This window comes from Callospermophilus lateralis, unplaced genomic scaffold, assembly GCF_048772815.1.
Source record: "Callospermophilus lateralis isolate mCalLat2 unplaced genomic scaffold, mCalLat2.hap1 Scaffold_1541, whole genome shotgun sequence".
Lineage (NCBI taxonomy): Eukaryota > Metazoa > Chordata > Mammalia > Rodentia > Sciuridae > Callospermophilus > Callospermophilus lateralis.
The window spans coordinates 93765-113274 of record NW_027512654.1 but is presented as its reverse complement, the minus strand read 5'-3'; positions in this window follow the sequence as shown (position 1 = coordinate 113274).

The window sequence follows — 19510 nt, the reverse complement described above, 5'->3', positions numbered from 1 at the left end:
AGAAGAGATTCAGCATTTGTTTTTTAGGGGATTGGCTAACTTCACTTAGCATACTCTGCTCTAATGCCATCCATTTCCCTGCAAATGCCATGATCCTATTCTTTTTTTAGTGCTGAGTAATATTCCATTGTGTGTAAATGCCACATTTTTTTTTGTCCATTCATCTACTGAAGGACATCTAGGTTGGCTCCACAGTTTAGCTATTCTGAATTGTTCTGCTATAAACATTGATGTGGCTGTGTCCCTGTAGTATGCTGTTTTTAGGTCTTTTGGATATATATGTAAACATACAACCTTTTCAAACCTTCTTTACTTATAAAGAGCTTTAAGAACAAACTCTCTAGAGGGGAAAAGAATTAGAAAGGGCCAAGTCTATGCTTAGGATCAGAATTCAAGTGAACTTCATGTTTTTCTTTCTGAGACCTATGACCATTAGTTTCAGTAGACTGAATTTCACCTTCTGTCATATCATAGCTGAAATTCTAAAACTAAAAGGTTTACTGTTTGGGTGTCTATCACCTGACCCTGGTGATAGGATGTGGTTATTTCCATAGTGAGGCATATTCTGCTTTTTTCCCCCTAGAAACAAAAAAAGTGAAATAATGTTAACTCCTGCACAAAGTCATTGCTACAGAGTGGTTCCTACCATTCTTCAATAGCCAGCATATGTTATCCACCTTACAATTGTCCTCTAACGCTTACATCACTTACATAATTTCATGTGCTCTTGTGCATGGATCTCAGAGGCCAACTCAAGTTATCTTCTCTTTGCTCCAAATTGCAAAAACATCTCCAAATATGTTAGTGTGATCAAGGGAGGTATCATGATCAAAATTGCAGTTGAACTGGGCCTCAGAGTTTTAAATAATAAGAATAGGAAGATAAATTGTTATTCCATGAAGATTGATATGCTAGACATAAAGTCATCAAGAAGGATTCCAGACTGTGTCCAGGGGGAGAATGCAGAAGAGCAGGATGCCTAAATTTACTCATATCATTCCTGAAATTGTAATACACATGTCTCATGAAATATCAAGTTCAAATTATGATAAATGCTAAAATTTTTATTTGATGTCAGCAAACCCTAGAAATGATGTTTTGGAAGAAGCTTGATATTTTTGATGATCAAGGAAAATGACAACAATGACAAGAAAAACAAAACTTATACAGAGGTATCTATAACCAAAAGGCTTTAGGGTAAAATTTATGTATATATTAGTATTATTTAGCCATAATTTGGATTACCTAAGTTTCAGAGAATATATTAACGTATTTCTATGTAGAAGGAGTTTGTATTTTTAAATGGGAGGAATTTTTATTTATTTGCAAATGCACTATATTCTATGTAGCTATAGAGAAACTAAAAACATATTATTAACATAAGACAAAGACACATGCATATCTATAATGAATTACACAGTACCCAGGAATGTCACATTTGCCACTTTCACCTATTCTTATAGAATTCATTTTCATTAAATCATGTCAACCTAATAAATCCCATTTTACTATAAATAACAAAAGCTTTCTCAAAAATAATAAAAATTAATGTTATTCATCGATGTATCTGAAAGACATCAATGTTCATTGTTTTTAAAACTATATTTTAAATTTATTATCAAAGTAATATGTTTAAAATAACTCTGCTGTTAAAAGTCCACTAATAATTGTTAAAAGCAATGACATGCAGCTTACTTTTTGTATATTTCATTATCCACACCTCAAAATAACATGTGTGTATAATATCTTAATTTATGAAAATGAAGTCATTTTTGTATTGTCTTCTGATATGACCAAAAATATTTAAAGTATTTAGACTACCTCATCACCTCCATGTACTCTGGGTATGGTTACATTACTATTCTTAAGTTCTTTTTTTTCCTTTTTTCTAATTTTATTTTTTTTATCTTTCATACATTTGATTCAAGTGAGTTATGAACTTCCATTTTTACCCCAAATACAAATTGCAGAATCACATCAGTTACACATTCACAATGTTTACATAATGCCATATTATTGACTATTGTATTCTGCTGCCTTTCCTATCCCCTACTATCCCCCTCCCCTCCCCTCCTATCTTCCCTCTCTACCTCATCTGTTGTTGTTCAGTTCTCTCCCTTCCCCCCCTTCCCCTCACAACCTCATATATGTGATTTTGTATAACGATGAGGGTTTCCTTCCGTTTTCATGCAATTTCCCTTTTCTCTCCTTTTCCCTCCCACCTCATGTCTCTGTTTAATGTTAATCTTTTCCTCCTGCTCTTCCTCCCTGCTCAATTCTTAGTTGCTCTCCTTAAATCAAAGAAGACATTTGGCATTTGTTTTTTAAGGATTGGCTGGCTTCACTTAGCATAATCTGCTCTAATGCCATCCATTTCCCTGCAAATTCCATGATTTTGTCATTTTTTAGTGCAGAGTAATAATCCATTGTGTATAAATGCCACATATATTTATCCATTCATCTATTGAAGGGCATCTGGTTTGTGAATTGTGCTGCTATGAACATCGATGTGGCAGAATCCCTGTAGTACGCTACTTTAAGGTCTTCAGGGAATAGTATGAGAAGGGCAATTGCTGGATCAAATGGTGGTTCCATTCCCAGCTTTCCCAGAAATCTCCATACTGCTTTCCAAATTGGCTGCACCAATTTTCAGTCCCACCAGCAATGTACAAGTGTACCCTTTTCCCCACATCCTCACCAGCACTTGTTGTGTGACTTCATAATGGCTGCCAATCTTACTGGAGTGAGATGGTATCTTAGGGGAATGAAACTGGAAATCAATGATTAAAGAAGGAAGGAAAAATTCTACATCACATGGAAAATGAACAATAAGTTACTGAATGATCAATGGGTTACAGAAGACATAAAGGAGGAAATCAAAAATTCTTAGAGATAAATGAAAATACAGACACAACATATTGGAATCTATGGGACACAATGAAAGCAGTTTTAAGAGGGAAATTCATAGCCTGGAGGTCATTCCTAAAAAAAAGAAAAAAACAACATATAAATGAGCTCACACTTCATCTCAAAGCCCTAGAAAAGGAAGAGAAAAACAACAGCAAATGTTCCAGAAGGAAGAAATAATTGAAATCAGAGTGGAAATCAACAAAATTGAAACAAAAAAAAACTATTGAAACAATTGACAAAACTATAAGTTGGTTCTTCAAAAAAATAAATAAGATCAACAGACTCTTCACAATGCTAAGGACGAGAAGAAGAGAGAGAACTCAAATTACTAACATATGGGATGAAAAAGGCAATATCACAACAGATGCTACAGAAATACAGAAGACAATTAGAAATTATTTTGAAAACCTATATTCCAATAAAATAGAAGATAGTGAAGACATGGATAAACTTCTTAAGTCATATGATTTGCCCAGACTGAGTCAGGAGGATACACACAATTTGAACAGACCAATATCAATGGATGAAATAGAAGAAGCAATCAAAAGACTACCAACCAAGAAAAGCCCAGGACCGGATGGGTATACAGCGGAGTTTTACAAAACCTTTAAAGAAGAATTAATACCAATACTTTTCAAGTTATTTCAGGAAATAGAAAAAGAGGGAGCTCTTCCAAATTCATTCTATGAGACCAACATCACCCTGATTCTGAAATCAGACAAAAACACCTCAAAGAAAGAAAACTACAGACCAATATCTCTAATGATCCTAGATGCAAAAATCCTCAATAAAATTCTGGTGAATGGGATACAGAAAAACATCAAAAAAATTGTGTACCATGATCAAGTAGGATTCATCCCTGGGATGCAAGGATGGTTCAATATATGGAAATCAATAAATGTTATTCACCACATCAATAGACTCAAAGATAAGAACCATATGATCATCTTGATAGATGCATAAAAAGCATTCGACAAAGTACAGCTTCCCTTTATGTTCAAAACATTAGAAAAACTAGGGATAACAGGAACTTAATGTTTTATTTTTATGCTTAAGAAACAAGAAGACTACATGAAAACAGATTCCTTGGTCTAGTTTATTTTTGCAAATGGTTTAGGTTTAATTCTGAGAACACAAAAATATGCCAAATCTTAATGTTAGATTTAACATTAATATAGGTACATTGATAGGTGAGAGATCCATCTATTGATAGATGAAGGAAGAAAGCAAAAGAAAAGAAGGAAGGAAAGAAGATACTAATAAGCAAGAAAGCAAAAGAAAAGAAGGAAGGAAAGAAGATACTAATAACCATTGTCCAATTATAATTTTCATGGTTCCTTTTTAAAAATTTTCGGTACCCAATTGTTCTTATAATTCAGGCTTCTTTTAGTTGTTTTCAACTAATTTATTTCTCATTTTCTCTATTTTCCAGATCATGAAGGTAAATACTATCCAGCCTCTATTTTCTCTTGGTAATTTAACAAAGCCATTATCTTTGTGGTTCTGTCTTTTGAACAGGTTTCTATCTCTTTCTAATAGAGCTGATCTAGATCAATTCCTCTTTTTCAAAATTACAAAATCTTTTTGCATGCATATTTTATTTTGAAGCAAGGACACTTGAAATAATTATTTTGAGGCAAGGTGTTATATAAAGTGAACAATAACTACATATCTTCAATTATCTAAAATTCACACCTACATATATAACTCTAAATAATTACCAAAATGAAGTGCAGATTAGATTATCATGTAGCATCTGATGGCTGCCCTTAAGCTGCAAAGCGTGTTTTCAGAAATAATTTCCTGCAACATTCCTCACTGTATTTGCAGACTGAGTTGATCCCTTCCCTGCTGTTCTCTGATCTGCTGCTGGGTTACTAACCGACCCAACAGACAGACTGGCTCTTGCTACCTGCTGCTCAGAAACAGATTAACTCACTACAAGCCATATAGGCTAGGAACTTCACAAATTCCTCTCCTTTTGCTTTTGGCTCTTCGGAAAGTTAATGGACAGTTTTCTGGTGGAGAAAAAAAAACCTGGTGGTGTGTGGACTGGGCTGTAATCACCTGCACCCCACACAACTGGCACCCCCATCTGCCTTTCAGCAGCTATTTGTGTAAAGGGAATGGATTACTGCATTTATTTGGTACACTCCTTTGTTGTGAGCCACTGTCATTTGTCTTGACTAGAAAGTCAAACAGTTCAATACCTAATTCATATTTACATAACTTATAATTTTTAGATAAATCTATTGTTAAAAGATGTCTCAGAATGTTGCTATATATATATATATATATATATATATATGTTTGTATAGATATAGATATAGATATACAGAATATTTATACACACATAAATGTGTATGTATTTATATACAAGTAAGTTCAAACACCTATGCTCATTCCAAAAAACAGTAACAGCAATGATTTAAGATTTAAGGAACAGTGTGATGAAATAACCCATTCAATAATTAGGCAAATAAATGGGCAAAAGAACAAAACAGACACTTTTCAAAACAAGCACAATTAACCAACAACTCTATGAAAAACAAATTTTCAAAATCTTAAGCCATCAGGAAAGATGCAAATCAAAACTACATTAAGATGCTAATTGGCTATCATGGAGAGTATGAATAGCCATAATGGCTGGCAAGAATGTGGGGGTTCTAGTGGGGTGAAGAATCTCTTACACTTTGCTGTTGGGAATGTAAATTTGTTCAAGCAGTATGGAAATCAGTAGGGAGGTTCCTCAGAAACCAATGTAATCTAGCTGTAGCATGCCTCTATCTCTGTCCAAAAGAATTAGAGTCAGCATACTTTATACATACATGTATTCCCATGTTTATCACAGCATAATTCATAGTGTCCAAGTTATGAAACCATCAACCAATTAATGGATAAAGAAAATGTGGTATATATACACAATGAAGTTTTATTCAGTCAAAACGAAAAACAAAATTATGTTATTTGTTGGAAAATGAGTGAAAGTGGATCCCATCATGTTAAGCAAAATAAGCCAGACTCAGAAAGACATATCTTATATATTTTCAGTCATATATGGAAGCCTAGATGAAAAAAAAAAAAAAACATGTCATGAAAGTAGAAGGGAGGTCAGTAGAGGATAAGCTAGTAGAGTATAGGAATCAGGGGAGGGAGGAAAGTGGAGAGAAGAGAAAGGGAGGTGTTTGGGAGAATATAGATTAATTATGTTATATGCCATAATGAAACACAGAACTCTATAAATAATTTGCATAGATATAAAGTTCTGATGGACATGATTCTCCTCCTAAAAGAAAAAAAAAACTGTGGTGAGATGGGAAGACCACAGACTGCAAACTTTCCATTCTGGGTTGATGGTGACTTTAGACAAGTACTTTCTCATGCCTTGACTCCCTCTAAAACAGTGTGTGGAAACATGCTGTGAACTGTACTGGAATATTATAATAAAACTCCACTGTTTAATCATAAATACTATGATGAGTGAAATATATTGGATATCCTATCCTGATTGAGCATCCAGGTAACTGAAACCCAGATAGCATCATGTACAGCAGAATTTTCAGATTATCCCTGTAAACTTATGGAATTATTAAGCAAATTTTAAACAATTATTTTTTCTTGCCATTAAAATGCAGGGTAATTTTTTTGCACAGAAATAAATAATACAAAATGGATACCTAGAAGTGAGCTACTACCATTGCTATAATTTAAAACATGTGGCAGTAGATTTGGTATTTTACAGAAATTATAACAGTGTTAGTAGAGACTAAAGAGCTGTAAGGAAGTATATTTGGAAATAGGCAAAAAGTGGCAGATGCTATGTAGTTCCACAATATCTAAGAACCCTGCAATGGTGGTGACATGGACTCATGAACCTAATAAACTAGTATAAGGATTCTTCCAGGCAAGGTGGTGGAAATAAAAGTTTATTTTTAAAAATTTGCCTACGAAAAATATGGAAAGAAGTGAATGAACTAAAGTTACCATGATTCAGTTTAAAAAAAAAAACACATAGAAAAAATCTCATAATTGCTAGGTTGGAAAATAAAAATCTTTATCATTCCCATGAACCTTAAGACATGAAAGATGCCAGAGGTAAATTAAAACATAGAACACAATATCAAATTCAGGAATATATTAGTAAAAGCCTTACAGTGGAAGAATAGCTCAAAAGGACATCTATAAAACCTGTTGATGTGAACTGAGGAAGATTAAGGTCATGTCTACGGAGTTTTGAGCTATACACCATGTGCTTTATAGACTCTGTTAGATAAAAGGTATTCTAAGAATCTTAAAGTTATTACATTACCACATGCTTACCCTTAATTCAACATATAAAGAAACTTATCTCAGATATGTAGTTGTGTATTTAATCTAATAGAATAAAACATAACTTGATTCACTATAAATCCACAAGGTTTTTAAAAAAATTTATTAGCTTGAACTAAAGGGACAGAACTACTTCAAAATGAAAATAGACTTTTAATTCCCCTTGTTTTCCTATGAAGAATACAGGCTGACAAATTTATCTGGCAGCATATACAAGATTATTTTTTATTAAATAGAATAAATGACTCAATATAGCCAATGTTTTCTACCAAAGGTAAGAGAAAAAAATACATATTTACATGGATTTCAGAATTGCTATGAACCAGTGACATGTATGAGTACTATTTCTTCCCTGTTAGAATAGGGATGCTTAGTGCTGTTATTAAGTAAATTTCTTGCATTTCATAATGGGTATTTAGGAAAATCAGGCAATTAGGTGAGGGGACTTATTTCTCTATGCCATCACATCCAGGAACAAGTACCCAAGGACACCCATTGCTACCTTAACCTGATTTATTTGATGAAATTCTAGATTTACTATATGCTGATGTTATAAGTAGTTGAGGCTCTTTGAAGTCTTACAAGAAGATGAGTAAGAGGAGTGACATGAATTTTTGTGGCCAAAAAAAAAATAGACTCTGCTACCTAATTTCCAAAGATGGAATAAATAATACTTTCCCCTTCCTCTATGTATGCTGCATTTCTAATATCAGGACATGGTAATTACTTCAGTGCATCTTTAATTGAGGATGATTTTGTGACTGGCTTTATTATAGACTGCAAGGAAAAAATAATGTTCTAATCTTGAAAAATTGAACACTTAATTCTACTGGAAACTTCAACTCTCTGACTCATAGAATTCAGACTTAATGCTATGATAATGTCAAGTCACTCAGAGAGGCCCCATAAAGAATAATTGAGATACCCTTGTAGATGGTCCCAGGCAAGCTCCCAACCAATATACAGCTCCAACAAGCAGCCATGTGACTGAGTCAATGAAACCCTTAGAAAGCTGTAACAGTAGCTGCCAGCACACCCAGCAAATGAACACCTGAAGGGCACCAACTTAATGCTAAAAATTAAGAGATGGATTTTTGGTCTAAACCACCAAGTTGTGGGGTATTTTGTTACCGAACTACAGATAACTCAAACAAATACAGTTTGAAAACATCAAATCCAAACTAAGCTGACTGTATGAGGAAGCTGCCTCCTTCCCTTTATTTCTCAGTGACAGTGCTCAGCCTCATATCCAAATAAATGTTGAAAAATGTTTGATGCATATTAATTGATTTAGTCAATTGATTAACAACAAGATGTTAATACACAACGACAAGAAAATGGAAAATAACTAAAACAGTGATCAAATATTTCTTCTTTAAATAGAACAAAGACTTTCATTATGTAAGTCAGTAAAAGGATGTTCTAGAAAAGGAATGTCAATAAAATTGCAAGATACAATCACATAAAGCAGAAAAGTATTTTTAAAGTTCTTTTCCAATGCAGAAAAGGATCATTGTAAAAGTTTTTAGTTTGTTCACACACCCTTTGACACCTCATTTCCAGAGGTTGAGCTTAATTTCTTCTCCTTAAGTTTGGGCTGGATATTGTGTCTTACTTCTACTATACAATATAGGACAAAAATGACATTGTGCTACTTCTCAGATTAGATTATAAAAGACACTGTTACTTCACTTATCTTTCTCCTTGCCTGTTTCTGAGAGAGCCAGCTGCCCTGTGAAAGGACACACAAGCTATGCCAATGAGAGGCCTTTCTGAGGAGGAATGAAGAACAGCGCTGTGAATAGGCTTCAAAATGGATTCTTCAGTTCTAGTGAAATTTTTCAAGAACTCAATCCTGAGAAACTTCTTGAGTACAACCTCATGAGAAACTCTGAGCCATAACTACCCAGGAAAGCCATTTTCAAATTTGTAATTCACAGAAAATATGAAATTATAAATATTTGGCATTTTTGGTTGCTAAATTTTTGGATAATTTGTTACACAGTGATGTGTAACTAGTAAAGATTTTGATAACTGAACTGTGGTGCTTCCATAACAAAAACATGAAGCATGGGACAAACTTTGTTATTGGACCATTGATAAACACTAAGAAGGACTTGGAGGTATGAATGAAATCCTGAGAAGCATTGAAGAAATAGCTAATTAAAAAATGCCTTTGTTACTAGTTCAGAAAGATCAAAATGATGCTTCAGAGTAGCATCCAGTCAAACAAAAGCCCCATCATTGTGCGAAAGGTTACGCCTCATAGATCTCCTCAATCAGACAGTAACCCTTCTAAGAAGCTTGAAGATATTGTCTCACAGCCATCTAGACAAAAGCCCAAGTTACTTTTGTAATGCTGGTCTAATAAATTCAGAAAACCAAGAAAGTTTTGAAAAGATTTGTGTTTTCAGGAAAGCCAGCAGTTTGGACTAAAAGGAATTGAGAAAGTATAGAATGAAAAGGGAACTTTGGAAGTGGAGTACTCAACTGTAACATGTAATACCTTTTACTACAAAGAAAGAATAACTTGGAAAATAAGATCCAAACTCCAAAAGATAGACGAAGAACTATGGAAAATCATTACCTAAACCTAAGTTTTGATCAAGGCAGTTACAACACAAGCCCAGAGAGATTTCAAATTTGCTACGTACAAGTGACTCCTCTCCATTTGGGGATAATTTATTATGCAGTGATAGTTAATTAAAAATATGATTGATAACCAATAAGAGTGATGTTTTAGTGTAGTAGTGTGCAAAATTTGAGGAACTTATATTTCAGATTTCAGTATCAAATTTTGACGTATAAGTTAAATTGCATCAGCAAGTAGGACAGACTTTCCTAGCTAAAGTTTTTACTGAATTAATATTTACCCTAGCACTTAAAATTATTTTAAGTTCTTCAATATAAGTATGAAAAACAAGGAATTAAAGCCAGATATAATGTATCCATTTCATAAATTAATAAAAATGCTATATCTCTAAAAGGAATATTCTGTGTAGAATTTATCTTCAGTACATTCAATTAAATCAAATGGAATACTGCAAAATTTCAATTACTATCTTACTATCTGTCTCAAAAGAGTGATTTCTCTACAGCTTAATTTTGAAGTGCCACAAATTAAAACAGAATGTTAAAATCTTTGACTTTCCTTAGAATTTATGTATCACTAATATCCTTAAAAAAAGTGATCAATCAAAATATTAAAAATAAGATGATAAATTGGGAACAGAAGGACAATATATAAAATATAAAAGTATTATTAAGCCCCTGCAAATGTCTTTATCTGAGCAATCTTTAAACTGGTTGCTGAGACAAAAAGAGAAACAAGGAAAGCTTTTAAATATTATTCTTGTTACACAGCAGAGGAAAAGTAAGATAATTATCTTTACAGAGATATTTTTTCTTGCAACCAAATGCAAATGAGAATGTATCTAAAGGTCTCTTATATATATGACAGATTGAATAATGATCTTTTTGCACTAAGCAACATTTGGATCCCAGATTAACTCTTGTAGAGATCATGTGTATAGGCAGAAAGAGCAATGCTAACTGACAAATAAGTGAAGGCATATTTTGCTGGGTATTGGTATTCCATTTCAGTTCGAATCATCTTATCTTATATGGATGGGTCTTGTAGTCTACTGGAATGTTAACAAAGCTCTTTGTTCATTTGCCTGAAGGTATCTTATGCAAATATTTCCAAGTGCTGTATTGACAGTCATTTACAGAAGAATCATCTGTTACATGATTGTCATGCTATGTTCCATGTGATTAGCCTCAGTGAGCCTGAATCTGTGAACTTGAGGAAAGCAAAATTATCACTATTTCATTAACAGCCAGTTTTATACACTCAAACATATGTAAAATATTCTCTTGGGATTGTTTGCTCAAAATTATGGTCTTTTTAAGTAGTTTAGACCATACAGAATACATATAAACAATATAAAAATGTAAATATATTGGTATATATTAAATATAAAAAGTATGTATTAAGTATAAAAAAGGGGGAGGGAAACAAGGGAGAGAATTGAACAACAGCAGAGGAGGTAGAGAGGGAAGATGGGAAGGGAGGGGTGGGGAGGGGGGATAGTAGGGGATAGGAAAGGTAGCAGAATACAACAGTCACTAATATGCCATTATGTAAAAATGTGAGTGTGCAACTGATGTGATTCTGCTATTTGTATTTGGGGTAAAAATAGGAGTTCATAACCCAATTGAGTCAAATGTATGAAAGATAATATATCATGGGGTTTGTAATGTTTTGAACAATCAATAAAAAAATTGGTATATATTGACCTGTGTGTGGGGGGGGAGGCATACACAAGTACATGGGTGTGTGTCCATATTCTGGATCCAGCCAGTTCTATTTTCTGATGCTAAAGCACCAAATATAAATTCGCCCTTCTTATTTTTTAATCCAGAGTATAGATTTGGGAAAAAGAAAACTGAAGAATGGTTAACTAATTAATTAGCAAATCAAGATAAATGCAAAGGAAGCAATACTCTACCCATCCCCCAGGGTTCCTAGCCAGGAGACACAGGAAAGTAAATAGTTCAATGTCAATTCAGATGAGACATCTCCTGTTTATTATTCTTTACACATTCTCTTTCTTTTCTTTTCATTACCTCCTGTTTTTCTCTGTGTTTCTTCACAAAATATTTCTTTTCTACTCATAATTCTTTCACTTTCTGATCCTGTTCTTCTCCAAATACTCAGATTCTCTTCTAAATGATGCCCATAGGAATTTATAGGCATAACAGTCAATAGTTGCCAGTTACTAAATGTTTTGTGTGTGTCAGGCATAGTCCCAGAAGCTTCATATATATTTATTTATGTTAGTCCTATATTTATGAGAAAGATTTCACTGGTATCTCCATTTACTGATGAGGAAACGTGAGCACCTGAAGGGTTAGTGGTTTGTCAGTGGTCACACAGTTAATGAGTGACAAGAGTTGGCTTTCTGCCTCTGTAACCCACAGTTTAATCCACCACATCATACTGTGTTTTTGTTTGCATTCTTAGTGTTTGTTATCTTTCTACAACAATGACACTGTATGTTCTTTCTTTGTAATTTAAAAAGCAGGTGAATCTTGAAAAATATTCACAACAGGCTGTCAAAAGGTTATGTCACTTTGAATCCATTTTTTTAAAAAAACAGGTACTTAAAAATACATACAATTGTCATTTCCTTATATAACTAGTGTGTGACTAATTTTATCTACCTTTATTTTCTTTGCCTATGATTACATTGTATTTTAAATAATTTTTGATTCTGGGATTTTAGGTTGTTTAAAAATATATACTTTGTACCTTTGTTTTAAAAGATAAAATGTTAAAGGTAGTCAATTTGAACATGAAGTTGGTTGCAACATTAAAATAAAATTGGCTTCAGTTTTGTATCTTGGACCCTAAGGCTAAGTAAATATATATTTGTGGTTGGGTATGGAGAGAGTGTATTTCACACTGACTATGATACTCTCTAGCTTTTCTAAGCACTTCTAGTTTTATAAACATTGGTAATAAATGTAATATTTTATATTTTAAAAGACATGTTCACTTTCTTTCTTAAAGGAAAGATTGACATTATCGCTGTAGACAAGGTAATATGTTGTAACAAATAAAGCCTGGATCTCATTGCACTGGACCTAGATTTAAATTAGCATGAGCTCTTTTATAAGCCCTGTAAATTGATCCATTTATCAAAAATGATTTTGTGTTAGTGTTCACATACCCATGTGGATCAAGCCTGATAATATTTTATGTAAATGGCTTTGAAAATTTAAGTGCTAAGTGTACAATATAGAATTTAGCTTCATTCTCAACATGTAATCACCTTAATTGCTTATTTCTGTTTTTGCAGAATTTGAGGAAAATAAATTTAATATTCTTGAATTAAAATTTTCATTCATCATTATATTATTAGGCAACTCTCCTGGGCAAAAACCATTATTCTCAATACAAATAATAAGAAAAACGTACTAACTGTCCAAATACTTCAATGTTTATTTCTTTAGGGCAAGAGAACCTCCTTTCCAAAATATAGACAGCAGATATTAGTAATGTATTGTGAATTAAAAAAAATAGATTAGAAGGCCTGAGACAGCTTTAATTAAACAGAGCAGAGACATCATTTTATAAATCCAGAGTTAGGCTTATATTTTCTCTTTGTCTGTTAGAACCTTGATTCTAAGAAGATAAAATTAGTCCCTAGTTATAAAACACCAGCAGCACCTGCTCTAGGAAGCCCCTATCAGTCCTGTTGTTGGATACCAAATTGCTCCAGAATTTAATTGCTTACAACAATAAACATTTATTATGTCTAAAATTTGTGAGTGGCTCAGTTGGGGTGATATTGGACCATCACATTTTTCTGGCTCATTGTCATGAGGTTTCAGGCAAGACATCAATCACTGGAAGCATCAGTCATTAGCACCTTACTAGATGCTGGCAGGAGGCCTCTGTTGCTTGTTTTCTATTTGTCAAGAGTCCTCCTTTTTAACCCCATAGGCTTCTCATAGGCAACTTGAGTACACTCACTATACTGCCGCTGGCACTGCTTCCCGCTCCCTGCCATTAGCAAGGGATTCAAGAAAGCATAAAAGCAGGAAGGCTCAGTAAATTTTATGGTCTATTCTCTGAAGCACAATAAAGTTATCTTTTGCTATATTATTTAAAAGTCAGGCACAAAGTCTAGCTCACATGGAAGGGGAGGGAAATTAGGTAAAATGTGTGAAATAAAATGCAGAAGTGGTTCAAACTACCTCTGATAAGGGTGCTTCAAATCTCAGTAAACATAACAAACCTTGCACCAGCATAGTAGAAATCAGAAAAATGAAAATCAGTGACACAAGGAAGTGCCACTTAATGTTTTCCAGGTAAAGAAAGTTTAAATTTCTGGAAATAGCAATTGATGAAAAGGATATAGAGAATTAGGAGCTCTTACTACTGTGGAGGGTAGAAATGTTGGACAAGCCTTATTGAAGCTTTTAACTGACTCACCTTATAGCCTAGCAGCCTCTCTTCTAGACACATGTAAAATTCTCAGAACAAACACACAAAGTAGTAAGTTCAAAGGTGTTTATCTTGGCATTATATGTAGCAGAAAAAAAATAAAATAATCTAAATATCCAACAATAGAGAAATGCAGAAATAAATAGTAATGCATTCATGTATGTTGTTGCTATACAGGCGTGAGAATAAAAAATCAGTTTACATTTATCCATATGAATAGAATTTGAAAAAAAAAGATGTTTAGGGTTTTTTTCCTAGCCCAGGTGCCCATCAAGAGATGAATGAAAAAAATAAAACGTGGTATATATACACAATGGAGTTTTATTAAGCCATATCTAATAAAGATTGTCATGTCATTTGCAGGAAAATTGACAGAACTTTAGAACATTGTGTTAAGTGAAATACACCACACTCAGAAATTCAAGGATCATAATATGTTTTATCTGATATGTGGAAGCTAGAAAGAGAAAGGGGATTTAAAAAAGGTGGAAAGATCCTAAGAAATAGAAGAGACACCTGTAGAGTAGAGGAAAGAGACAAGGGGGAAGACGAAATGGAAGGAAAGAAGGAGAGGTACTGAGGAATAAAATTGACCAAATTATCTTGTATTTATGTACGAGTATGTAACAATAAACCCAATAACATTTATAACTATAATGCACCAATAAAAACATTTTAAAAGATGGTGAGGGTTTTTTAATGTCTAAATTCAGAATAAACCAGATATTTACAGCTAAGTAGTTAAATGTACAGACATAAATGCATGTGTGTCTATAATATATGTGTAATGAAAATATATTATACATAATTTAATTCTTGAGTATAATATTAAAAATTAAAAACATCCATGGGTATGATAGAATCCAACTGCAGTTCAGTGGTTTCCTCTGGAAAGAAAGGCAGGATTTTAGGAATAGTCAGTGATGTTTACTGTAAAGAATTATAATAAAGAGAAGACAGACAAGGTGCAGAGACAGGGAAGGTGGCAGAGTGGCTCTTTGTCCAACCAGCCATGTTTATTTATACCAATAGGTTACATTAGGTGATTAGTACCATACCTACATTATTGTTTAGAGTATCAGTAAAGTTGCTTATGCTGCAGTTAAATTTCACAGTTACAATATGCAATGTTAGGAGCTTTGTGCAGTTCTCAAGAAAGTCCATTATCTGAAGTTACTATTAGGTGGGCAGCTTCTGGAGCACCAGAGCTTGATGAAACATTGTAGTTATCTATCAAACAAATTCTTCTATTCCCAGGAGCTATGTGCCTAAGTTCAAGGTCAAAACCCTCATGGAGAGCATTGCTACTGTTGCCAGGCAGCCCATGTCTTTGACAGGGGAGTTTCCCAGAAGCCAGGCTTTCTGCACCTTTGCACAGATACTTCCCAGCATCCAGTCATTCTGTACCTTTGCACAGAAACTTCCTAGCTACCAAGCATGCCACGATCACAAAGAGTATCAGAGACCCAATCCCAAACACAAAACTCCTGCAGTTTACCAACAGAAGTTAGAGTCATCTGCAATGGTATCTTTCTTTAAAAACCAGAACTCAAAAAATAAATAAATATAATAAATGTTGAAATCAATACAATCCAAGTGGTAAATTAAAGGTTCTCTGGAATTTTAAGAATACTTAATATGTCAATCTTTAATAAAGCAAACACAACCATGACATGTTAATAGTCAAGCTATAGGTTCAAAAAATTTGAGATGGATGGTGAGTCTATCACCATTAAACAGTGTAAACTTTGGAACATCATTTCATCTCTTTAAAGTGTATTCTCTTCATTTGTAATGTGGTATTTTTTTGCTATTATAAAATAAAATAATATTTGAAGAGCACACAGTACACACTAAACACTAGTTTATCAATTTTAACAAGTTTAAGTATTTTCTCCACTCTAAGAATCATATTCTTCTTTTATATTTTGGTCAAGATACAGTTAGAATTTTATGTTTCTCATATTCGTCTTGAGTCATTCATCTGACAATTGCTTCTCGGTATGTACAGTCAACCAATCACTTCACTTCTATTAACTACCTAAAATTCAAGATTAATCATTGCTGTTGACTGCTGACCCCTCCTCACAGTCACCCTTTCTCCATGAAAACATCACAGGATGATATACAGGTATATCTATCTTTGCTGAATGTTGAGATACCTAAATACCATAAGAAAGGAAATGAATTATTTTCACTATACTATATTTGAATTAACTATTATATAAACAAAAGACATCAAAAGCATTACATCTTTCAGTGGGGGAATTTCACAGATGTCTCCAGTTTCTATTTTGATTTTCCTGTCCTCACACTTACCTTTTAAAAATAACCCCACAGATAATATCAAATTTCTACCCTGTAAGTGTCTATTTTTTTTAAAAAAAAGAAAGGCTACCATGTACCCATTGATTTGAATTCCCTCCTGAGTATGTTCTCCTTACTCTAAGAACACATTCTACGGTGTTACCAAGATAGTTCATGGTGACCTTTGGCATTCCTAGACTCAAGGATTGTCCAGTTTTATGGGGTTGCTTAGATACACTAAGTTGGTGGGCCCCCCTGAACAGGAACTGAGCATGCCCCCTTAGCCTTGAGAAATGGAGGTGTGGAACTGGTATCCCATGAAGTGAGAAGCAAGTGGGCCTTACCTTTTCTGGACAAGGAAGTGAAGCTCTGGGATTGGGTGTCACCCAATGGGACTGGGCTACACACCACCCTGTTTGTTGTAACACAATGCCTTGCCTTATTTGGGTGGAGTATTCTATAAAATGTCTTCCCCTAATAAATACTGGCATTCGGGTGTGCTTACTCTCTTGCCTCTTGTCTCCCTTGGTCTCTTTGTCCTTCAGCTTGGGAGCTGACACCTGAAGTCTCAGAGCTGTCCCTGACCCCTGGAAAAAGGTATTTCTGTGTTTGTGTGGTCTTTTAGTTGCCAGCCCAGCCAGCTGGCAACACTAAGACTTGGAGTAAATTTTAGAGCAGCCACAAACAGATCAAGTTAGTTCTTTTGGAAAGTATAAACTGCACATAGGCACATAGTTTTGTTTTTCTTTATGTCCAACTTGTATTTTAGTCAATGTCTTCAACATATGTACACTTACACCTGAACACACCCATTTCTCACACACATTTCAGGATAGCACCTAAATATGTTTTGTGGAAAATATTTTCCTTATAGCCTCCCAAATAGGTAAGACCATCTAACTCACAGTAAAGTTATTATTTAGTTATAATTGTGTAGGTAGTTTTCTCATCGCATACCCATTCTCAAAGTGCATACCCATGCTAGAATTAAAAAGATAAGCCTTTCTATGGATCAAATCCTACCTAGTGTTACTACTTCAGTTGTGCAAATACCAAGCTAAAGATTTTTAAATGTCACATTTAAGAGAATAAATTCTTAAACATGACTTTTTCTTCCCCACACCTTCTGGTGGTGGTGGAGGAGAGGAGCACCTGGGAGAAAAAGGTTCTTTGTTTTGGAGTGGGTGAAACAGGATCTTCAGCTAATCACTATCATTGTTATCATTTCTTGTTAAAAGAGTGTACTTTCCATTTGCCTTTATGGAAGAAACATTTACTGTAATTTCTTATGCAGTGATTTTTCTCCAGATGAATACTTTATCCTTAGAGATTTTTTTCTGTTTATTTTAGATATTTAATGTACATAGTATATAAAATCACCTGGACTTCTCTATATTTCAATAAATGAATTGAATTCAAGAGATACATATTTTAATTACTTATCTTGGTAATCAAAGAAGGGAAATAAATCTCATGATCCTCATGCATCTAGATAGCAAATGAGGAAGAGTGAAAGAGGGGAGAAAATTAAATGTGATGATTTGAGAGGAAACAATGAGTTATTCACTCTTCATCAAGTTGAGATCTTGTGTCAATTTTAAAGTAAATTGCTATCAGCAGAGACAATTTGTTCACCAAAAGGCAGACGAGAGAAAAATCAAATGGATTAGGTTGGATGGATGCCATCTTCTTAGACACTTCAAGTGAGATTATACAGACATTTGCATTCCAGGTATACTACGAAAAATATTTTGGAATCAGAACAAGAGCTCAAAAATTACTCAGCTTCTAGAGACTTTGGCAACTAATTGTTTCTTCTTTTAAAAAGAAAAGTTTTCTCTTACAACAACAAAAATGTCTTTTATTTCAATTTGAAAAACAGTCATCCTTTAAATTAAATCATTGTTTATCAGGGGAAAGTTAGTTGAAAAACATGTTTTTCTAACTAAATGGAAGCCTGCATCATGCAGGCAATAAGCATTCTTGCTTGAAAGGAATTCTTGCTCCTTCTTCTAAAACTGCCATGGGAATAAAATAGAAAAGGGGGAAAAACAGGAGAAAAAAGAACCACACAGCCCTGTAGTTGTGTCTAGTTTAGGAGCCAAATGGGATTTTGAAGCCTACCATTTTTCTATTCACTTCCAAATTTAGGACCCACAAATTTCCCATTTGGATAATCATCCTTCCCAAACTTGAGTGCAAGCCATTTTTTGAAGAATGCTAGTGTCAGTTGCTCCTTGTTAACAACCATAGCTAATCTAACAAACATAGGCATATCACAAATAGGACACTGATTTCTTTTTTTTCAATTAATTTTTATTGTTGTTTGTTCAAAACATTACATAGTTCTTGATATATCATATTTCACACTTTGATTCAAGTGGGTTATGAACTCCCATTTTTACCCCATATACATATTGCAGAATCACATCAGTTGCACATCCATTGATTTACATACTGCCATACTAGTGTCTGTTGTATTCTGCTGCCTTTACTATCCTCTACTATCCCCACTCCCCCTCTCCTCCCCTTTTCTCTCTCTACTCCCTCTACTGTAATTCATTTCTCCCCCTTATATTTTTGTCCCCTTTCCCCTCACTAACTCTTGTTTGTAATTTTGTATACCCCTGAGGGTCTCCTTCAATTTCCATGCAATTATCCTTCTCTCTCCCTTTCCCTCCCACCTCTCATCCCTGTTTAATGTTAATCTTCTTCTCATGCTTTTCGTCCCTACTCTGTTCTTAGTTACTCTCCTTATATCAAAGAAGACATTTGGCATTTGTTTTTAAGGGATTGGCTAGCTTCACTTAGCATAATCTTCTCTAATGCCATCCATTTCCCTCCAAATTCTATGATTTTGTCATTTTTTAATGCAGAGTAATACTCCATTGTGTATAAATGCCACATTTTCTTTATCCATTTGTCTATTGAAGGGCATCTAGGTTGGTT